Source organism: Mastigoproctus giganteus, chromosome 10 (assembly GCF_048544385.1).
Source record: "Mastigoproctus giganteus isolate SK-2022 chromosome 10, ASM4854438v1, whole genome shotgun sequence".
NCBI lineage: Eukaryota > Metazoa > Arthropoda > Arachnida > Uropygi > Thelyphonidae > Mastigoproctus > Mastigoproctus giganteus.
In genome coordinates, this window is record NC_143584.1 from 196,642,456 (window position 1) to 196,667,495 (window position 25,040).

General features: G+C 39.9%; 1 protein-coding gene across 1 annotated transcript in view; it reads right to left on the reverse strand.

Moving 5' to 3' along the window:
- LOC150079730 (uncharacterized) overlaps window positions 1-920 on the reverse strand; it is a 29,713-nt gene extending 28,793 nt beyond the window's left edge. The window contains exon 1 of the mRNA XM_090383730.1: window positions 789-920. The gene's annotated coding sequence lies outside the window, so the exon portion shown is untranslated. The remainder of the gene's footprint in view (window positions 1-788) is intronic.
- Window positions 921-25,040: the final 24,120 nt, after the last annotated feature.

Here is a 25,040-nt window from a genome sequence, read left to right on the forward strand (position 1 = left end):
AACAAATATCTTCTTTCGTCTTGTCAACCTCCAAACCGAGCACGGTACTAAGTACTATAGGTTTAAAACCTCTCGTGTTTGTAGTTCACATAAAAAAAAAAAATAAAAAATAATAATAATAATAATATTTTAATTAATAAAACACCTTCCCACTCTATTCCATTTCTTAAATCCTCCCCCCAAGCTTGAGCTGAATTGTGGCTCTTCGGATTCTCTCTTTTATTTTAATTAGATCAAAAATGGCTGTTCACTCGAAAAAGGTTGCCGAACTCTGTATTAGGGGGGTATGTTCTCCTTTTGTTCTTGTTTTGGAATTGTCTAGAACAATGATTATTACTCCTGCAATGATCAAATATTAATAAAAAATCATCGGGACAGTAATCGTTCTTTAAAAGAAGCAAAATGAAAAAAAAAAAAGAACATGAATGACAGAAAACAAACAGACAAAGAATAAAAAAAGAAAATGACGTGGGTAAAAAAGGCGTCTAGAAACAATTAATGAAATGCCACTCTCTTTCTCTAAATGTTCAGAATAAGCTATGCACGTCTTAAACTGCTAAGATCTAGAAATATTATCTACAGATATAATAATAATAAGATTGAACACGTATAGAATCTGATGATATGGATTTTAGTTCAAAGGTTTAAAATTTCCAAAATGACACTTATGTCAAGTGCCAAATGCATTTGAGAAAATAATTATTAAAACTAAAACTCCATTTCGTCACTACACTTTACCTGAACTCTGCAATTCACTATTTTATCCCATTAAATTGTAAAGTTCTTACCTTTCTTATCCATCTACACTAATGTAGCATTATCACGATTGGCAATTTGCAAAAGTGTTTCACAAAAAATTCACTGATTGATCCCAAGAAACGCCATTACAAGGGCCGCAGAAGAAGTTAAGATTACTTTTGAACTGCATTCCCTGTTGAGAAACTGAATCACTTTCTCTACTTTGCCTGTAAACCAACACTACCTCTACTTTTCCTGTAAACCGACACTTCCTCTCCCACTGCATCCTTTTCCGGCACTGGTGGATGTCATGTGATTTCTTTCATTACTTCCCGTGGAAGTCTGGAGACAATGTGCCTTAAGCGGGAGGTGACATTTTAATGTATACACATACACCTTCGTACGATTTGGCGCCTCTGTTGAAGAAAAGGGGTATTAATCTGTTTAAGTTAAAGAACTCAGCAGAAAACTCTGCGTGTTAGCACAGTGATATCGTTACCGTCCTCTCCACACTGGTTGGAAACTGTTTGGGTTCTAATCCCATTGATGACACAATGGAATTTAACCGGAATTTTTCCATTCCTGGGGTTGGGTTTTTCATCCAGTAAAGCAACCAGGGAACACACGCAATTTAAAAAAAGAATAAAAATAGTTAGATGAAATAACTCTGATGAATCCTAATTTTTCTTTTTAATTCGAAAGAAAAGTTTACGATTTGCTTGTCGCTTTAAAATTGACCTCTCAATTACGGACCAACCCTCAATAGAATGAAGAGGATGTTGAGTGATTTTCAAATAAATGAGTAACACGAGCAAGGCCGTGCAATAGGGGATGCTTCGCCTTCACTGAAGGTGAAATTTCCGAATAGGGGGTTATCCCGGGTTATGAATAACAAACAAAACTATCGGGTGGGAACCGGAATGTAATATTTCCTCACGATCTCCAGTTGATTTTGTGCGATTATGATCAAGAAGGAAACATTATAAGGGAAAGTGGAGGTTGTAATGAAATTATTATTTACTTTCTCTCTTCAAGTAGGACTATCGCAGGACAGGATGATGAAACGTTCACTGAATGAGACATAAACAAAAGTGAAAGCAGCAAACCAGAATTGTTAATGACGATTTGAAACTTAGCAACAAAAACAGTTTAAAATGTGAGAATGTCTTATGGAGCTGCCCAACAAAGAGTACGCCGTCAAAATTTCCACAGTGTCTGTATCGAAACATCTTGTGAAATGAGAAGTGATGTCACAAATAAAAAAAGAAATCTTTTGTTTTTGGGTAATATGAAATGGAAAGCAGATCTTAGCATTAGCATTAAAATTAATAATGAAATATGATGAAAAAATCAATCTAAAATACAGAACCAGGTAAAAAAAACAAAACATCAGGTGTCCCTTGTTCATTAGCATCTAAATTTTGTCCATTTATTGAAATTATTTAAGATATCAACTAGCAAAAGGACATTACATTTATTAAAACTACACTTAGAGGCCCCCTGAGCCGTAGCTCATCTGTCACTTACATCATAATTGTTATTCTTATTCAAACCTTACATTGGTCAATTTATCAACACAACAATTACATAGTCTAGTTTGACTTAAACAAAATCTAAAACTAGATAGTACAAACTGATGGATTAGGATGAGAATTAGGAATATTATTCTCTAGCTATGCAGAGAATTCAGCAGATCGAGAATTAGTTGGTAACTTTTCACTAGAGTTGTTGACCGATCTTCCAATAGCTCCATAAAATGGCATGACGAGTAGACCATTTGGCCAGATATCAGGATTTAGATAGTGTTGAAGGTCACAATCCTTTAGCTCAATTCTAAATGATGAATACGTGGGATGTTTCGTTCTTATTTTGAACGCTCTACCTGAAATTTCTAGTTCTAATAGTAGCTAATCCATCTTTCGCCTCAAAGGTGTTACTTGTGCCTATGTCCATTTTGATATTCTCTGTCAGAGACTTGGCAATTTGGATTCTCCTCTCTTTCATCTTCTCTGGCTTAAAATCTCTCTACCTCATTGTGTCAAATTCATCTGTTGACTCTACCGTTCTCCCAAATCCACTAATCACTTGGAGCTCTTTGATTTCCTTTCTTTGCAACTTGACTTTCTCCAGTCCAACTTTCCTAACAGTGAGGTAATTTTCCTTGGTGATTTTAATGTTAACAACTTCAGCTTGCTTCCGTTTTCTAGTCACATCGACCCAGCTGGTCGAGATGCTGGGGCTTTTGCAATTGCTAACGACGTTGCACAGGTTTTTCATTTACCTACAAGAATAACGGACAATCCTAATCATACAGCCAATAAACTTGATATTTTTCTCACAAACAACACTTCTAAGTACACGGTCGCAGTGAGAGGTCCTTTAGGCTCCTCAGATCATACTTGGTGATTGTCTCTTCTCCAATGGAACATTTATCTCATGGCATTTCACAACGTCGTGTTGTTTGGCCTTACAAAAATGCAAAATGGGATAACCTGCGAGACTTCTTTTCTTCTTTTCCTTGGTTGGATTATTATTTCAAAACTTTTGATGTCAACGTTTGCTCAGATCGTGTCAGTGAAATTATTCTTGCAGGAATGGAATCCTTTATCCCACATTCCACTTTAAAATCTCGTTCTTTATCTAAACCTTGGTTTTCCAATAAATGTGCTAAGGCTGTTCAAGAGAAGAATATTGAATTTCGTAATTGGCTTGTTTCTAATTCTCCACTTTCATTTTCTGCGTACACCAAAGCTCGCAACAATTGTAAAGCAGTTATTAATCAATCCAAACCAGAGTTTGAACAGGCTAAGAGTAGAAAACTTGCTTCTTGCCCTAATGGTAGCCGAGCATTCTGGTCTCTTGCCAAAGCTATTGGCCGCAACTTTTGCCCATCTCTGCTCCCACCTCTGTCCAAACCAGATGGTTCTGTTGTCACTTCAGCCGAGGATAAAACTGACATACTAGCATCCCATTTTTCTTCCAACTCATGTATTAATGATCTCGGTAAAACACCTCCCACCATTCCCAAAACGCTCCATTCAATGCCCCCTGTGGTCTTCCGTCAAAAGGATGTCAGAAGGATTTTTAGGAATCTCGATGTTAAGAAAGCTCCAGGTGCCGATGGTATTTCTCCACTAGTTCTCAAAACCTGTGCTCCAGAACTTACTCCTGTTCTTTGCCGCCTTTTTTCACTTTCTTATTCCAAAGGTGTTTTTCCCTCTGCTTGGAAATTTGCTCATATCAAGCCAGTTCCTAAAAAGGGAGGATGACAAACCCCTCCCATCCAATTATCGTCCCATTGCAATTACTTCTACTCTTTCTAAAGTAATGGAGAAATCAATAACCGCCTACTCAAAAACTACCTACAAACCTTCCGTCTGATCAACGATCGCCGGTGTGGATTCCGCCAGTGTCGATCCACTGGTGAAATTCTGGCTTATGTTACCCATTTATGGACTAATTCAATGGAAAGGTTCGGTGAAACACAAGCAGTTGCTCTTGACATCTCAAAGGCTTTCCATCGTGTTTGGCATAAATTTCTTCTAAACAAGCTTCCATCTTATGGTTTCTCAACTGTTTTTAGTAATTGGTTATCCAGTTTTCTCTCTGATGGCTCACTGAGAGTGGTGGTTGATGGCTCTCTGTCTTCTAACTTCACCATTAATGCTGGTCCGCCCCCACAAGCTTCAGTTCTTTTCGCCACTCTTTTCCTCTTGTATATTAATGACCTTCTCCCATTGACTGGAAATCCTATCCATAGTTTTGCCGATGAAAGCACATTGCATTCCACTTTCCATTTTGTAAAACCTTGCATTGCTCAATCAGCTTTAACTTCTAGAAAGTTTGCTACCAATTCCTTAAATGCCGATCTTCAGATAAAGGGGCAAAGACAACTTAGTTGATTTCAAACCTTCTAAAACTCAGTCTTGCCTTATATCTCTCAAAAAGAATCCTTCTGCTCCTATGCTTATCATTAGTGACACTCCGATTTCTAGACAAAAATGATACATCTCTTTTGGGAATTACCCTGACTTCTAATCACTGTTGGCACAAGCCCATTACAAACATTGCTTCCTCTGCATCTAAAAAACTTGGTTTTCTCTTTCGCTCTCGGCGTTACTTTTTTTTCCAAACAGCTGCTCACTCTGTATAAATCGCAAATCCGCCCACCCTAGATGTTCCCACATCTAGGGTGGTGCCTCCAAAACCTCTCTCAGGCTTCTTGATTCCATTCAGAAGAAGGCAGTTAGGTTAATTAATGATTCATCTTTAACAAAGTCCCTCCACTCGCTGTCTCATAGACGTACTGTTTCTGCTGCATGTCTCTTCTACAGATACTTCCATGGGCACTGTTCTTCTGAATTGGCTTCTATAATTCCCTCTCTCTCTCTTTGAAAACAGTGCGAACACGGGCCGCCACCAGCCAACATCAATTTACCGTCCAACTCCAAACTCACAGAACCAACTTTTCATCTTCCTCGTTTATTCATTCAACTGCCGTTTTCTGGAACAACCTTCCTTCATACGTATTTCCTGAAAATTACAGTCTACTGAAGTTCAAGTCCAATGTCAACAAATAACTTCTTTCGTCTTCCCAACCTCCAACCCAAGCACGGTACTGAGTACTATAGGTTCTAGTACCTGTCGTGTTTGGGGTTTACATAAAAAAAAAAAAAAAAAAAAACTCTAGAAGAAATCAGATTGGTCCACTTGATATCGATGGGTCAACTGTTGATGATCCTGCGCAGGTAGCTAACAAACTAAATGAATATTTTGCATCGACATTCACACATGAGTTGTTATCAGCGAGGGGAATGCCAGAGGTGTGTTCAACTCTGGCAGTAAGCTAGAGAATCTTGTAATAACTGAGAGTAAAGTGGAGGAGAAATTGTTGAAGTTAAACAGAAGAACGGCACCTGGGGTGAATGGGATCTATACAGTTAAATAAAAGGAGGCAGAAAAGGAAGTAAGCAAACCCTTAGCCATAACTATGAGAGCTTCCTTGGACTCAGGGGAGGTACCCACAGACTGGAGATGTGCAAATGTGACTCCAATTTACAAAAGAGGATCAAAGGCTGACAAAAGTAATTATAGACCTGTGAGTTTAACTTCTGTTCCAGGATAATTAATGGAGGCACTGGTTAAAGAAGCACTGCAGGATCATCTAGACAAAACTTCAGTTATAGCTCGGACACAGCATGGTTTTATTAAGGCGAAGTCTTGCCTGACCAATATGATTGGATACTATGATGCAGTCACAAAAGGAATGGATGCAAGGAATAACTTTGATATTATATACTTGGACTTTAAAAAGGCTTTTCATACTGTTGCACATGGAACACTGCTGCACAAATTGGAGCAGTGTGGCTTTGGAGGCAAATTGCTGCTATGGATAAACGGTTGGTTGAACGGCAGAAGGCAGAGAGTGGTAATCAATGGACACTGCTCATCGTGGACTAATATTATGAGTGGAGTCCCTCAGGGTTCAGTGTTGGGTCCATTATTGTTTTCTGTACTTATAAATGATATTGATGTCCAAGTTTCCAGACGATACAAAGGTTGGCTGGGTTCTCAAGGACACTGCTGACACTATTCTGCTGCAATAGGATCTGGAAAGGTTGAGCAGATGGGCTAAGAGGTGGCAAATGAAGTTTAACATTGACAAATGTAAAGTACTACGTATGGGAAACAGCAACCCCAGAGCAACGTATCAACTCTGAGGTACTACACTGATAGTGGTAGAGAATGGAAAGGACCCGGGGGTAATTGTGCAGGCAGATATGAAGTTCTCTGAGCAGTGTAGACGGGCAAAAATGTAGGTCATGGTGTCTTGTCAATGATATACAGTAATATTCTAGCAGGGATAAGAAGGTGGTTATTCCCTTGTATAAGGCAATGGTCAGGCCACACCTAGAGTACTGTATACAAGTCTGGATGCCTCATTTCAAGAAGGATGTAGAGCTGCTGGAACGAGTACAGAGAAGGGCAACAAGATTAGTGAATGGAACAAAGGGGTGCTCTTACGAAGAAAGGCTTAAATTTTGGAAATTACAGTGTCTGGAGACTAGGCACCGGCGAGGAGATCTGATAGAGGTGTATAAATCGTTGAATGGTTTGAGCATGCTCAATGCTGATAGGATTCTTCCTCTTGCTCAGAATAATCACCAGAGAGGGCATAAATTCAAACTGAGGAAAGACGGATGTAGGATAGACGTACGGAAATTTACCTTTAGCCAGCGGGTGGTTGGTTGGTGGAACAGACTTCCATCCTTGTCGTGGAAGTTGAGAGCCTAAATAGATTTTAAGGCTCAGCTGGACAGGTATTTCGAAAGAACACAGGGATGAAGTGTGTTTTTTTTTTTTTTTTTTTGGCTGATGCTCCATAAGCTTGCTTTCTTGCATCATATGCCTCTACTAATGCTAATATAAAGTGCTGAGGCGCTTGTAATCCTCTTTATCAGTAATATTATAGTCAATACTAAACTGGTCAAAGTCAGCAGGTATTCCAAGGACGTCTCCGATGTCTCAGGAAAGAATGTACCATTTCATATTTAATGGGCAACTTGCCACAGATAGTAAAGAGGGCTGCAGTAGAAATCGTCCGACAGGCCCTGGACGAAGCAAGTAAATAGATTCTTTGCGCTTGTTGAAAAAGTCTGCTAACAACACAATGACGAATGCAAGGAGCCGAAGCCCCAGCAGCGTAACATACTCTGGGGAGAAAAAGGCATTTATAATAAATTATAATAAATTAATAGAGTAGAAAATTTAATACTCCAATTTTTCCTTACAACTCTTTGGAGTTTACCTGTTAGCACTCTAATCTTGTCTCGGACCTATCTGGCGTGTTGAATGTGCAACGCTCTTCAATCTATTAAAGATCCAATGTTTTATGTCCACGGATGCGATGTGGAAAGGGTTGTTTGTGTTCTGTTAGGCACAGTATTTTAACTTATGATCAAATTTTGGAGAAAAGTAAACAGTAGATGTGACTTACAATGAGAATCTGTTGCCTTTGAACAATAATAAGTGATTTGGTTGAATTGTTCAGTTAACAATGGTTGTATATTTGACATAATACGTACGTCACTGCTCTAAATGTATATATACTGTGGGTGTAGGGCGTATCCTTGCATTGCTATCCGATATTCTGATTAGAATATCGAGGCTGCAAGTGATATCCAGTGGAGTGAAAGAGGTGACGCGAGAAACTTCAATGGGCTTTTTTCATACCGTGGCTGAGTTAGTCGGTCTCGGGGATAGATAGCAACGTTTTACCCCCACAGAAACTGGTGTTTTTCGTCCAGCGAAACAGAGAAATCGACCATAGAACACACTCATTTCACAGACATAAGACACAGAGCGCGGCGGACAAATTTAATTATTTCGGTTGGCCCAAAAATAAGTTTTTTTTTTTTTTTGGAGTTAAACAGGTGATGAAATTTGGTCGAATAATGTAAATCTGCTTGTTTTTCATACTACATCGGTGTACGAAACTTAAGGACCAACACTATTTCTAAAGGTTACAACCACAAAATCTTTACTTAAAATACTGTTTGCTGGTGAGGGTGCATTCAGTCTCAGCAGCGATTCTGAACGGCAGCTAATCTGGAGAGAGGTTGGCACACGGTATCACCCCGCAAACATCACTGAAAGGGATCGATATGGCGGTTCTTGTCTGGGGCGGCGTTATCTTGGATGGACGTACACACTCGCAGATACTGGAAGCCGGTACTGTAACCGGTGCACGCTATTGTACTGAGGTAAGCCTTCCCGACGTGCGTGTGTTCCGAGTTGCCACGGTAATCTGATCGGTCCTTAAGATTTGTGTATCGCTGTATTTGTAAGCGTACATTCAAAATTAGAAGTTTTATGAGTGGAATCACCTTCTAATCTTAGTACGTTTCATTTGATTTATTATAACAATATCATGGGGGAGGGTGGAGCAGAACTCCGTTGAGGAATTGGCCGACGAAACTCTGCAGTTTGGCTTCAGCTGTTCAATTTTGTCGACTGTGGTTGGGCGAGGTATATTGGAGTAGGAGGAGCGGCGAGGGTTTCTGCAGTGGTAATTAGTGGCGAGGAAGCGGTGGGCAGTTAATTTGCGTACATTTCAAATTTCACAACTCTTTCTTTGTCAGTCTTTCATCTGCAGGATATTTGTATAGGACGAAGATGTATTTGAATGTGTACAGTACTTGCGAATAAGCGGTTCTTCGAAATCACCTGTGCTGTGCACGTTTGCTAGCAACCATCGCGATTCTTGAATGGAGTGCTGGATTTCTCAGCACGATAGTAGTACAATCCCATTTCCGTTACACAGTCGAATGTCGTTAATACAAAGTTCAGGGATCTAAATTTTCGCGTTTTGTAATAACGAGGTTTGTAGTAAGGAGCTCTCCCAAAAGTGGAAAGACAAAAAAAAATGATTTTTATTATTTTTTTTTTATTTGTGGTACATACTGTATATCTAAGAATAACAAAATCGAAAATTAATTTAGATTAAAAACTAAAACGATGAAAATAAAATAAATAAAATTATGTACCAAGTAGAATAGTACACTGGTGTGCAAAATATTAGGACCAGTCACGTTTTCACCTGTAACTTCTCATAGCAATGATCTCGATATGGGAAAAGCATACCAAAGGAGCCTCGCGAGGTACGGAAACGATGAAGGAAACAAAGACGGAAACAAAACGTTACAGAGGGCCTTTGTTCAAAAATGGCAACATAGCACTGGCTGCCATGATAGAGATGAATCTCTGGCAAAGATGGAACAAACGGAAGCGGTGGTCCTCAGTAGGAGTTGTGGCCACCCCTAATGTCGATGCAAGCTTTGCACCGCCCGTTAATACTTAGAACAATGCTGTCGAGAAGTCCTTGCGACATCATCGTCCATTCCTCTGTCAGCGTTCGCGCACAGCAGGCTTGTCCAACCCGCGGCCCAGGACGGCTATGGATGCGGACCAACAAAAAATTGTAAACTTACAAACTTTGCGACTTTGTAGTATTATTAATAAACTTTGTAGTATTATTAATGGTATTTTTACCATTAATAATATTACAAATACAATTTTAACACGCTATTAATTTATGAGCGATGAATTTTTGAATTTAACACGGTCTTTAGCAATGAGAGATTCATATAATCATTCTGAAATAATTGTATTTATTCAAAATTTTATCTCTTTATAAAAATTTTATTTAAATAATATTCTGGATGCTTTGGCGATAGACGAAAGTATTGATGCTACTAATACAGCTCAATTGGAAATTTTTATTAGAGGTATTCATGACGAATATAACATCACTGAAGAAACGGCTTCTTTCGTGCCATTAAAAGACACAACTAAATACGAATACCTTAAAGCGATTTTCTTATCTGGTATAGTTACTGACGGTGCCCCGGCGAGCGATGATAGGTAAAAGAGATGGACTTGTAAAATTAATAGAAGACGATGCAATTGCCTCCCAAAATTTATGTATGATGAAATATCACTGCATTGTACACCAAGAAAATTTATGCGCAAAAGCTTTAAAGATGGATAACGGCTCATGCAGATTGTCATCATCAAAACTGTAAATTTTATAATGGCCAAGGGATTGAATCATCGCCAATTCCAGGAATTACTTAAATTTATGAATGCTGACCATGGGGACATCATTTACTTTTCAGAAGTAAGATGGTTAAGTCGAGGTAAGTTGGTTAAGTCGATGATGGAAAGATTTTACGATTTGCGAAATGAAATCAGGTCGTTTATGGAATCAAAAACAAAATTTGTTCCAGAACTGATCAGAGAGAAAACTGGATAGCCAATTACTAAAAACAGTAGACAAACCATAAGATGGAAGCTTGTTTAGAAGACCTTTATGTCAAACACGATCGAAAGCCTTTGAGATGTCAAGAGCAACTACTTGTGTTTCACCGAACCTTTCCCTTAGTCCCCAAATGGATAACATAAGCCAGGATATCACCAATGGATCGACACTGACGGAATCTATACTGGCGATCGTTGGTTAGACGGAAGGTTTCTAGGTAGTTTAAGAGTTGGCGGTTAATTGATTTCTCCATTACTTTAGAAAGAGTTGAAGTAATTGCAATGGGACGATAACTGGATGGGAGAGATTTGTCATCCTTTTTAGGAACTGGCTGGATATGAGCAAATTTCCCAGCAGAAGGAAAAACACCTTTGGAATATGAAAGTGAAAAAAGGCGGCAAAGAATAGGAGTAAGTTCCGGAGCACAGGTTTCGAGAACAAGTGGAGAAATACCATCGGAACCTGGAGCTTTCGAAACATCAAGATTCGTCAAAAGACTTTCGACATCCTTTTCACGGAAGACCACAGGAGACATTGAATGGAGTGTGTTTGGGAATGGTGGGGGGTGTTTTACCAAGATCATTAATACATGAGTTGGAGGAAAAATGGGATGCTAGCAGGTCAGCTTTATCCTTGGCTGAAGTGACAACAGAACCATTTGGTTTGGACAGAGGTGGGAGCAGAGATCGGCAAAAGTTGCGGCGAATAGCTATGGCAAAGGACCAGAATGCTCGGCTACCATTAGGGCAAGAAGCAAATTTTCTACTCTTTGCCTGTTCAAACTCCAGTTTTTTACTGATCAATAACTGCTTTATAATTGTTGCGAGCTTTGGTTTAGGCAGAAAATGAAACTGAAGAATTAGAAACAAGCCAATTACGATATGCAACATTTTTCTCCTGAACAGCCTTAGCGCATTTATTGGAAAACCAAGGTTTAGATAAAGGACGAGATTTTAAAGTGTAGTGTGGGATAAAGCAGTGTTTCTCAAAGGGTGTGCCGCGTCACATTAGTGTGCCGCAAAATTTTCCAAGTGTGCCGCGAAATTTAGAAATTTCTTCTTCTATGACTACGTAGGTGTGCCGCGAAATTTTTCTTCTTTGGAAAATGTGCCACGAGAGTAAAAAGATTGAGAAACACTGGGATAAAGGATTCTATTCCTGCAAGAAAAATTTCACTGACACGATCTGAGCAAAGGTTGACATCAGAAGTTTTGAAACAGTAATCCGACCAAGGAAAAGAAGAAAAGAAATCTCGCAGGTCATCCCATTTTTCATTCTTGTAATGCCAAACAACACGAGGTTGGGAATAGCCGTGAGATAAATGTTCCATTGGAGAAGAGACAATCACAAAGTTGTGATCTGAAGTGCCTAAAGGACCTTTCACTTCAACGGTGTACTTAGAAGGGTTGTTTGTGAGAAAAAGATCAAGCATATGGGCTGTATGATTAGAATTGTCCGGTATTCTTGTAGGTAAATGAACAATCTGGGCGAGGTCATTATTAATTGCAAAAGCCTCAGCATCTCGACCAGCTGGGTCGGTATGGTAAGATGGTTAAGTCGATGATGGAAAGATTTTATGATTTGCGAAATGAAATCAGGTCGTTTATGGAATCAAAAACAAAATTTGTGCCAGAATTTGACGTGAAAATTGGCTCACAGATTTGGCATTTTTGGTAGACTTGACCGCCGACTTAAACGAGTTAAACATTCCTCTTCAAAGTAGAAACCAACTAATCAATAGAATGTTTCAAACTATAACAGCGTTCGAAACGAAACCGAACTTATGGCAATCTCAATTAAGGCAAACAATTTTATGTATTTCGACACGTTGGCTAAACACGGTCCTGTGAACAACAAAAAATATGCAGCCTTGCTTTTCGATTTGATACAGGAATTTGCGAACAGGTTTCAAGATTTCCAGAAAAATCATCAATCTTTTGGTATATTTGCGACCCCCTAAACATATTACCTGCAATTTTAAATAGAATGCAGAGCTCTACAGTCTGACATTCAACCTAGAGAAAATTTTGATCATGACTCTTCACTGGACTTGTATAAAATATATCTTCCGAGAGAAAAATATCCCTCGCTTTACAATCATGCCTCATTCATGTCATCGCTATTTGGAAGCACCTACATTTGCGAGCAGCTATTTTCATGGATGAAGCGCACGAAGAATAAAACTAGATCCAAAAATATCTGATGAGCACTTTGAGAACTTGCTGAGAATTGCAACTCCTTATGTCGAAGCATTAGTGTCTCAAAAACAATGTCAAACATCTCACTAATTTCATGTTGCTTTCCTGTCTTTTACTTTTATAATAAAAAGTTCACGAAATAATGAAGTTAGATGTTCACTATATATTCCCAAAACAACTGGTCGTCTTCCAATGTGGCCCAGGGAAACTAAAAGGTTGGATGGATACCCCTACCGTAGATATTTAATAAATAAATAAATAAATAGTGGCAAATGGGCCTGGAGTACTGGGGTCCATAGTCCGCAAACCCATGTGGTGCGGTCAATTCACCAACTACGGGTCCGGCCACGCTCCAAGCCATCTCAATAGCACTGCCCGCACCCTGTTCTCCAGGGCCTGGAGCCATTCCAGCACCGACACAATTAGACGTAACGAGATCTCCCGTGTGAAGGCGGACCTAACCAGATGCGGTTATCCATCCCATGTACTAAACAGATGCTTGTTACAGGCACAAGAACTTACTTCCAACCCAAGACCTCCGAAGCAAGTCGGCATATCATCCGCCTACATTCCGTACTATCCAGGAGTGTCAGGACGTATCTCGAAGATCCTAAGAAGTTACAACATCAAATGTGTGCAGTTACCAGGTAGGAACCTACGTTCACTTGTCTCCAGTGTGAAGACCCCTGTCACACCTGTCTTACGCAGCAATGTAGTGTACCGTATCACCTGTAGGGCCTGTAACAGTTGCTACGTAGGTGAGACATCGAGACGTCTCCAGGATCGCCTCACGGAACACGACAGAGCAATCCGGCTTGCCGAAACTGACCAGTCCGCGCTTGCAGAACATTTTTGGGCTACCAACCACGATCTTGACCCCAAGCGCGACTTTGAGATAGTGGACCACGCGCGACACTTTCGCCACCGCCTATGGCTAGAGTCACTAAACATAATGAACAACCCTAAGGCATTAAATCGCCAGAAAGGCATGCGTATACATCCAATCCTGGAGACAACCGTTTTATTGATGGATGATCACTGGCGCAAGGCAGCACACGTCCGTGCTACAACAATGACGAATGAGTAACGTGCCACACTTTGCTTGTAGCGTATTTAAAATTTTATCAGTTGATAAAGGGACACGAGTTCCGAAAGCTACTGAACTGAAATATTTCATTTTATACTGGGTATACAATAAATATCTATTTGTTAAACTATGGACCCCAGTACTCCAGGCCCATTTGTCACTATTCGATCACTTTATGGCCATAATACCTACAACGATTGTGCACAGTTGCAAAAGTGCTTCCTCTCAATAGCTCGCTACAGGCAACATTTACGCTTCGCCCACAGATGCAAAAGCAATCGAATTATACCTAAAGGGTTTCGATACAAAGCCCCGTTCCACAACTCTCATATGGATCGTGCCTGCTTTAACTTCAGCCTACGCACATTAAATTTATGGATATCCCATCTCCACCGTGAAATCAGGAACGCTGACTACAACAAGTCCAGACTGTTACAACATCTACAAGGTAAGGTCTCGCCTATTGTATTTACAAACCTTATACATACCATCTGCCATCGGGCTAGTCAGACCTAGGATACCTACCGTTTACGCCAACAGCGCAAGTTCATAAACTTGAGCATAGAAACTAACTCCTTAAAGACGAACACTCGTTCAGACGACACGACTTCTTTCGTCTTGAATCTAAGTAACAAACAACTGTCCAACGAGCAGCTGAGTGTTTTATCAAACGGTATGAAATTCGCCGTTATACCATCGAAACCTCCCATCACACAGCTCGCTATGGGTATAGAAGCCAGTATTACCAACCTTCCCGAAGAAACTGCCAACGAGATCCGATTCAAGACTGCCGCAGTCCTCCGCAACACTCGAAAAACGTGCTCAAACCTCAACCACCGCCAACGTGCCGCCCTGTCATCTATAAGAAAAGACAACTCCATCGTTGTACTTCCTGCGGATAAAGGGCGCCGGACTGTTGTGCTGGACCGATCAGCCTACCGAGAGAAAGCCTTGGCCCTATTACTCGATCCTAACGTATATGAACCTCTACCTGATCCTCCCGTTAAAGTCTTGAAACGTCTGGAAGCAAATGTTAATAAACTTGTCCACGCATGGCTTAAAGATAAGAAGATCCCGACCGCGACTCACCATCTTCTGCGTGCTACTGGCTGCCAACTACCGCAATTCTACGGATTACCAAAGATCCATAAACCGGGTATTCCTCTCAGACCTATAGTGTCTTGCTGCAGTGCCCCAACGTATGAACTGTCCAAACACATCGCGAGCCTCCTCTCGCCTCTTATAGGTAATACATCTCACACCGTTAAAAACAGCAGTGAATTCATTAACACCATTAAGAACATTTCAATCCCTGATAACTCTATCATGGCATCATTTGACGTGGTTTCTTTATTCACCTCGATTCCCGTCCAACAGGCCGTGCACTGCGCCAGAAGGCTCCTTGAGAGCGACTTAAGCCTCCAATCCAGGACGTCACTATCCACTGATGACATCTGTACCGCCCTCAACCTATGCCTCTCTAGCAGCATCTTCACCTTTGAAGACTCACTCTACAAACAAGTACATGGCACTGCTATGGGTGCCCCTGTCAGTTCCGTAGTAGCTAACATCGCCATGGAAGATCTGGAGAAGCAGATACACCAGAACCCACCTACACCTATTACAACGTGGTGTAGATACGTCGACGATATTTTTACCATAATACCACGTGGTTCTGAAACGGTACTACTAGAATACCTCAACTCTCTATCCAATTTCATCAAGTTTACCGTAGAATCAGAGGTGGACGGTTCGCTCCCGTTTCTGGACGTGCTAGTGCATCGCGTAGGCCCACATCTAGAGACCTCAATATACCGCAAACCCATGTGGTGCGGTCAATTCACCAACTACGGGTCCGGCCACGCTCCAAGCCATCTCAATAGCACTGCCCGCACCCTGTTCTCCAGGGCCTGGAGCCATTCCAGCACCGACACAATTAGACGTAACGAGATCTCCTGTGTGAAGGCGGACCTAACCAGATGCGGTTATCCATCCCATGTACTAAACAGATGCTTGTTACAGGCACAAGAACTTACTTCCAACCCAAGACCTCCGAAGCAAGTCGGCATATCATCCGCCTACATTCCGTACTATCCAGGAGTGTCAGGACGTATCTCGAAGATCCTAAGAAGTTACAACATCAAATGTGTGCAATTACCAGGTAGGAACCTACGTTCACTTGTCTCCAGTGTGAAGACCCCTGTCACACCTGTCTTACGCAGCAATGTAGTGTACCGTATCACCTGTAGGGCCTGTAACAGTTGCTACGTAGGTGAGACATCGAGACGTCTCCAGGATCGCCTCACGGAACACGACAGAGCAATCCGGCTTGCCGAAACTGACCAGTCCGCGCTTGCAGAACATTTTTGGGCTACCAACCACGATCTTGACCCCAAGCGCGACTTTGAGATAGTGGACCACGCGCGACACTTCCGCCACCGCCTATGGCTAGAGTCACTAAACATAATAAACAACCCTAAGGCATTAAATCGCCAGAAAGGCATGCGTATACATCCAATCCTGGAGACAACCGTTTTATTGATGGATGATCACTGGCGCAAGGCAGCACACGTCCGTGCTACAACAATGACGAATGAGTAACGTGCCACACTTTGCTTGTAATGTATTCAAATTTGTCAGTTGATAAAGGGACACGAGTTCCGAAAGCTACTGAACTGAAATTGTACTTATATTTCATTTTATACTGGGTATACAATAAATATCTATTTGTTAAATAAATAAATATTCATTTATTGCAAATACAGCAAGCCCATCACTGCACATGGCTAGGGGCAGATAAGAATACAAAGGAAATGATATAAAGTATATGTACATAGCAAATTTTATATAGATATTAACAATGGCTAGGAATTTTAGTTATGAATTTAAAAAAATTGCAGAACAGGGCATTTAGCTTTCAGTTGCAATTACTGGGTTGGATTATTTTTCTTCATTTCATTGATCTGACTCCTGTAGGCTACAGAGTTGATTAACGTGTTGCAATCAATGTTGTGATGATTTATGAGATGAAGAGATGCATTGGGGTACATTCTGTCCATTTGTGTGAGCCTGGAGAGATTGGATTTGAATCGCTGGTTCCTTGCATCAATTCTCTGCCAGATCTGTCCATGCAAATTCGTCAAGTTGCACGCTGAGCTACTACACTTTGAAACAAAGAAGTGAAAAGAAATAATAATGGTGTGACCCGTAAACTTCACTGGTTAACCACTAAAGACCTCGCGCTTATTAAAGATGTTTGGTCTCCACCATCGCAATCAGACAAGTGGATTTTCAAACTGGTAAAACGTGATATTGACGAGTTACTTGTACAACTTTGTCTTCTGCAGTAGACGAAGAAAGATGGCTAATTCGTCTGCAATTAGTTTAATTCTCAAACAATCTAATATAATGAATAAATATGTTAACATGTTGATTACCAAGGACATAAATTTTTTCGCTTGCGGTAATTATTGTTTTTCTCAAAATGCAAAATATGCATAGCTGTTAGTTGGTATTTCACTTAAATTAATTAGGGTTGGGCGCGTACCCAAGAGATTTTAGTGAGGGGGGGGGTGCTGGGGATCACGGCCAGTGCTTTAACCTAGAAAAAAAAATTCTGACAATGCTACTCCGTTAATTGTATTTAGGATTTCAACCACGTTGCAATCAAAGGAAATGTGCACTACTGCATTCTCTAGTTTGTCAACTTCGGCCTACCCGTGGTTATTCAGTTTCCTAGTGCTGTCTGCTTCTTTTGAACGAAGCATGTGCAATGCGTAGGAGTAACCCGCATATGACGCTACAAACATTCGATCAGGGAAGATGTTATCAAATTTTCCCCTGAAATATGACAATTATTTGTAATTATCCGTTTATTTACTGATATAAATTTAATAAAACGGACTGAACGCAAAATATTTCGAGTATAGGAAGGATTCTGTCTGTAAATATGAGATTTACACTTCATATCCACAAACAAAACGAATTTGGCTTATTACAAATAAGAAGGTCAATATGTATTTGCATTTCAGTAAGAAACAGGTGATACGAACTTACATCTTCATATCGTGTCTCACTTATATTCGTAAATAACATCATTCAGGACGTATCCTGAACTTATATGAACCGAACTAGATTATAATCCTGCTTACTATTTAAGCGACACTTTTCATAAATTAACGACAACAGAATTATGGATATAAAACCTGCAATTAAAATTAATACAGACAGATATTATAGACAAATAACAGAAAACTGTAACTGCATTTCATTCTACTATTAACACGTACCTCTTTACCGCCGTCTTCCTTTCCACTTTATGGCAAGCAAAGTTCGTGCGAGGAAATTTCGAATTCTGTTCTTTCTTCAAAGACTTGCAAAAACACGCAACAGTTCACACGGCAACTTGATTTAGACGAAAACACTAACTGGGCCAGTTTCTCTAAGATTTAGTGAAATTAAGAAGTCTACACGCTTTTTTGTCTTAATTAAATTCACACAAACAAAGAAAATACACCGAAAGCATAAACACAGTTTTCTACGAAACACAAGAGACAACGCTAACATTACCGTGCACCTGTGAAGAGAAAAAAATTATAAGCAAGAGCCCACTAATGGAAGTAATCAGTAATTTCAAAGTTAAAAAAAGAAAACTGACAATGAAAATAAAAGCATCTATAGAACTACAAATTTGTAAATGTACAGTTCATTTCAAATTCGCAATTTCAAAATTTTGCATACGATCTTGAAAATCATACGTAAAGTTCAGCCGTTGAGTTTTCTACGTCCTCTGACCAATCTGTAGGGAAATATAATCGATATCTGGGCTAATGAGAAATCAGATTATGAGATTATTCGTAATCTTATTATGATTATGATAAATAAAAATAGGATTATGAGAAATCGCTGGCAGAGAGCAAAGAGGGTGGAGATAAGGAATTTTTCACATATATAAATACAAAGAAGAGAAGAACAAACCAGATAGGACTCTTATGTAATGGACGTGGGATAGTATTATAGATGCCTATAATACTACAAAAATCCTTTATGTCAATGAGAAATTATGGCAGTGAAGTTGAAAAATATGTAATTAATGATATTGAAATTTCGCATGATTATTTAATGAAAAAACCTTCGAGTCTACGACCGAGTAAGACTCCTAAGGTTTGCGCCATACACCCTATAACTTTAAGGGAGGCGGCAAGTGAGTGCATTGAACCATTGAGGCTAATTATGAGAGGATTCGGGAGTGATTCCGTTGAATTGTAAAAGTGCCAATGTATCTCCCATACATAAGGGTGGCTCTAAGAGTTAAGTGGGAAATTATCGACCTGTCAGTCTGACTTCAGTGGTAGGGTAAATCATGGAGGCAATGATCAAGGGTAGAATTCCGGATCATTTAGATAGAAATGGAATTCCGAAAGATACACAGCATGGTTCTGTAAAGGGAAAATCATGTGTAAAAAATCTGGTCAGCTATTTTGACAGGGTCACTCAAGTGTTGAACCAGGGGAATAATTTCGACATCCTTTATTTGGATTTCAGGAAAGCATTAGACTCAGTCCTACATGAGCGGTTACTTTATAAGCTGGAACAGGTTGGAATCAGAGGGAAAATCTTTAGATTTTTTTTATGTGAACCCCAAACACGAGAGGTATTAGAACCTATAGTACTTAGTACCGTGCTTGGATTGGAGGTTGAGAAGACGGAATAAGATATTTGTTGACATTGGACTTCAACTTCTGAAGACTGTAATTTTCAGGAAATACGTATGAAGGAAGGTTATTCCAGAAAACGGCAGTTGAATGAATAAACGAGGAAGATGAAAAGTTGGTTCTGTAAGTTTGAAGTTGTACAGAAAATGGATGTTGGCTGGTGGTGGCACGTGTTCGGACTTATAGAAACCAATTCAGAACAGTGCCCATGGAAGTATCTGTAGAAGAGACATGCAGCAGAAACAGTACGTCTATGAGACAACGAGTGGAGAGACTCTGTTAGAGATGAATCATTAATTAACCTAACTGCCCTCTTCTGAATGGAATCAAGAAGCCTGAGAGAAGTTTTGGGGGCACCACCCCAGATGTGGGAACAATATTCCATGGCAGGGCGGATTTGCGATTAATACAGAGTCAACAACTGTTTGGAAGAAAAGTAACTCCGAGAGCAAAAGAGAAAACCCAGTTTATTAGATGCAGAGGAAGCAATATTTTTAATGTGCTTTATGCCAAGAGAAATTAGAAGTCAGGGTAATCCCCAAAAGAGATATATCATTTTTCCTAGAACTCGGAGTGTCACTAAAGATAAGCTTTAGGAGCAGAAGAATCCTTTTTGCGAGATATAAGACAAGACTGAGTTTTAGAATGCTCGAAATCAACTAAGTTGTTTTTGCCCCACTGGAGAATTACCTGAAAATCGGCATTTAAGGAATTGGTATCAGAATTTCGAGAAGTTGGAGCTGATTGAGCAGGGCATGGTTTCTCAAAATGGAAAGTAGAATGCAACGTGCTATCATCGGCAAAACTATGGATAGGATTTCCAGTCAAAGGAAGAAGGTCATTAATATATAAGAGGAAAAGAGTGGGTGAAAGAACTGAACCTTGGGAGGACACCGGCATTAGTGGAGGAGTTAGAAGACAGAGAGCCATCTACCGTCACCCTCAGTGAGCGATCAGAGAGAAAACTGGATAACTAATTACTAAAAACAGTTGACAAACCATAAGATGGAAGCTTGTTTAGAAGACCTTTATGCCAAACACGATCGAAAGCCTTTGAGATGTCAAGAGCAACTGCTTGTGTTTCACCGAACTTTTCCAATGAATTAGTCCATAAATGGGTAACATAAGCCAGAATATCACCAGTGGATCGATACTGATCCATACTGCCGATCGTTGATGAGATGGGAGGTTTCTAGGTAGTTTAAGAGTTGGCAGTTAATTGATTCCTCCATTACTTTAGAAAGAGTAGAAGTAATTGCAATGGGACGATAATTGGATGGAAGTTTTGTCACCCTTCTTAGGAACTGGCTGGATATGAGCTAATTTTCAAGCAGAAGGAAAAACACCTTTGGAATAAGAAAGTGAAAAAAGGCGGCAAAGAACAGGAGTAAGTTCAGGAACACAGGTTTTGAGAACAAGTGGAAAAATACCATAGGGACCTGGAGCTTTCTTAGCATCAAGATTGGTCAAAATCATTCTGACATCCTTTTGACGGAAGACCACAGGAGGCATTGAATGGAGAGTGTTGGGAATGGTGGGAGGTGTTTTACCAAGATCATTAATACATCGATAGCTGGATGGCTTCAGGGCAGGAGACAGAGGGTTGTGATAAATGGTTATGCCTCAGATTGGGTTAATGTAAAAAGTGGGGTTCCCCATGTATCAGTACTGGGAACACTGTTGTTTTTGATTTTCTTATATGATATCGATGAAGGGATAGAGAGCATGATGTCTAAATTTGCAGATGATGTAAAGATCAGGAGCGTAGTTAATGATTACCGCAGAACACAGCTTCTTCTTAGTGACTAGATAGATTCCAGTGATGGTCAAAAAGTGGCAAGTATGCTTTAATCCAGCAAAGTGCATGGTCTTACATGGAGAAACAGTAACCCCCTGGGAAACAGTAACCCCCAAATAACTTATACACTTAATGGAGTTGAACTAAAGCCAGTAGTACAGGAAAGGGACTTGGGAGTTATGATACGGTCAGACATGAAGTTCTCCGACCATTGTAGACAGGTTGCAATGAAGGCCCATGGTGTCCTATCAATGATTTATCGAACATTTGCTAGTAGAGATAAGGACGTCACAATCCCATTATACAAGCCTATTGTTAGACCACACTTGGAATACCGTGTTCAAATATGGAGATCGCACCGAAAAGAAGACATCGAGCTTCTTGAAAGGGTCTAAAGACGGATAATTCGCCTGGTGATATCGGCAAAAAGGCGTCCTTATGAGGAAAGACAGAAAATATCTGAGTTGCACAGCTTGGAAACTAAGCACCTTAGAGGAGACTTGATTAAGGTGTTTAAGGTTCTGAGCGGCAAAAGTAAAATGAATGAGGACGATATTTTCTCATTAGAATGATTCTACAACTAGGGTCCTTAAATTGAAGTTACCGGGGAAGAAGTTTAGATTGGATTGCAGGAAGTTTTATTTTAGCCAGCGAGTTATAAATTACAGGAAAAATTATCTACATGGGTGGTTGAGACTGACAGTTTGGGAAATTCAAAGGTCAGCTGGACAGTTACCTAAGGGAGGAGAGAAATGCATAAGTTGTTTATTTCCTTTTCTTTTATTATTATTTATTTTATTTTTTTGGCTGATGCAACTGAGAGCTGATGCACAGCTTGCAGCTGTGCCGTGAATTTCTATCAACTAAACAATAGGAAGGAGTACTGAAAATTATGTTGTGGTTATCACAATCGTTTGACTTAAACCCAATAGAGCTTTTGTGGGATCATCTAGAATGTCCAGTCACTGAAGTCTGCCCGTCTTCACAAAATTTATGGGAAACCTTGCAGATCACTTGAAATAAGACACTATTATACGGCAGTCGTTGTTGTTGGGTATTAAGGGCATCGACAACCATGGCCATGTTGCTCAGCGTATATTGTGTGTGTTCTGTGGTCGATTTTCTGTTTTGCTGGCAAAACACCAGAGGTTTCTGGGAGAAAAAAACATTTTACCCTCGCCTGAGACCGGCTAACTCAGCCAATTTGTGAAAAAGACCCATAAAAATTCCTCCTATCATCGATGGAATTCTAACTCATGTCTTTTCCACCCGGTGTGGGGAGGACGGCGATCCTTCGAACTGTTCTACTCACGAAGGCATTAAGCGGCAGAAAGCCACGTCTGTGTAAGGCAGTGATAAAATCTTGTGGAAGATATTTGAACGATAAATCAGTATAGTTGTTAATATTAATCATTTCAATGTTTTTTGTTGTAAATTTTTCAATGCTTAATAAAAAATCTTAAAATACTTTGTAGTGTATTATTTTTTATATTAAGCCTTACATTGGCATAGTTCACTTCAAAAAAATTATAGAAAATATTATCATACGCTGTGATTCCAAACTTTTAAGCGGAAGTGTATAAACAGCGTTCACTACTAAAATGAAACTGCTGCTTCCCCATTTTATCCATTTAAACAAGTACATTGCGATTCTATAAAACGGTTATATAAATAAATATTCTGCTATTCGACTGATACAGGACTCTGGCAAACCACCAACTCTCTGACCAGGGCGACAATGATGGCTGCGTGAGGAGAAAAGGAATTTGGATATAGCCAACTTTGAATTTACAGCCGCATATGGCACTACTTTGAAATAACCCTTATTTCTCTGTGGGTTAATATTTCACACAGTTTGATGAAGCAACTTACTGCGTTACTGGTCGCCTCTATCAATCTCCGAAAGAGTGTTCCGCGAGTCACCCCTAATAAAGAATGTCGTTAGTTTAGATTTCTCAGAGATTTCCTGAGAAATTTCTATGCCGAAGGTTTACGAGGGAGTAACTGAATAGCAGAGACCGTAAGGGAGGAACACAGCACCAAATGATCAAGAGAATTACTTTTGCCGGTATCTAAGTGCTACAGGATAACAGCAGACAAAGTGACAGAATTCCACCCGGTTCTTGCGGCTCGAGAAAATTCATCATAATTAACATGAGAATGAACAACCCGATTATGCTAAGGGATTACCATGTGGTAGAGTAATTATTAACGCCGGTAGTACGCGCGTAACCTAAAACTCTCGGTTCATACTAAAATTTATATCACGAGTACATTTTACACGATTTAATAAATTTACTATTCATTCTTTGGATTGTATCGACTTTATCCTCATTCTTTAGAATAAAATTGCCATAAAACCACCCTAAAAGAATTTACTAGTCTACATCCTGTGATAAATTCTGGAAGGCTGGTAACCTCCTTCCTCACCTCAAAACTATAACAGCACGTTGGTCTTATTTGGACAGCCAGGGTAGTCTGACAAACTATAATTTACGACCTACCACAGGTCGCGCACCTGTCACCTCTCCTTATACATGTCACACAGGTTGGTTGGTTGTTGTAGCGTTTTAGGAGCCTTACAACTTAGACCATATTGCGCTTATATAATATATCTGTAAATCGCGTGTGTTCTCTGGTCGATTTGCTGTTTTTCTATAAATTTAATAATCAAATCTGGACCGCTGCTGCTGGGCGAAATCTAACTCCAACATGACGTGGCATTGCTCAACAAAGTGTTTAAGTCCATGCCACTTCATGGACTTTTGCATATAGCCAAAACCTCCATGGTCCTAATAAACTGGCCAGGCAGGATATTAAATCTACCTTAAATGGTAGATTTAATATCCTTCCATAAAGTAAAAGGGAAGACGAAGAAAGATGGAGTATTTATGAATGTCAGATTAGGTTGCGTCTTATAGCTGTAGGTCGATTTGTCTGTTTTAAGGCCGTGAGGAAAAGCAAGAGCATCTATGAGGAGGAAGGAAGACTGTAGGTTCGTGATTGAATCTGTATTTTGCTATTTAGAATATTTTTCTTTTGTAAGTACGCAAATAAATAGAAATAATCTAATAAAAAGCGGGAAACCTACGTCTGGGACAAACTAACTTAATATCGCTTGAAAAGACCTTGAAATTTTGATTAGAACACGCCTCGTGGTTAGTTAAGTGAACAGCTTCACTGTTTTCTGACATCGTGTGGATAAAGTCTCTGTGGAGTTAGTGTCGCAGGTCGAAGTTGAAGGTTATGCACTTCCCGTCAGGACAAGAGGAATTTCATTTGCACTGAGACCAAGTTAGTTAGTCTCAGTCGATGGCGGGATTGCTTTTTTTAAGGGACACTTCGCATTTTCATAACACAAAACAGGCAGCCCAACCATAGAATGTCGTAATTCACAAACACAATCTACAGACACGACAAACAATATAAATCCATTCGAATGAAGGTCGATGGAGAAGTTGTATAAACAATAGGGAACCAAAATTGTTCAAAAAAGGAGTAGCGAGGGTACTCTTTTCTTGTTTAGCCTTGGTGGCAAGTAATTGCAACTGAAATTTACTCTGTCAGAAATTAACTCTAAAAAAAAAAAGAAAATGTCAGTCCACTAATTGCTTTGTCCTCGCGAGTAGCACAGTGATTAGAGTTACCGTTCTCCCAAACCGGGTGGAAAAGATTCAGGTTTGAA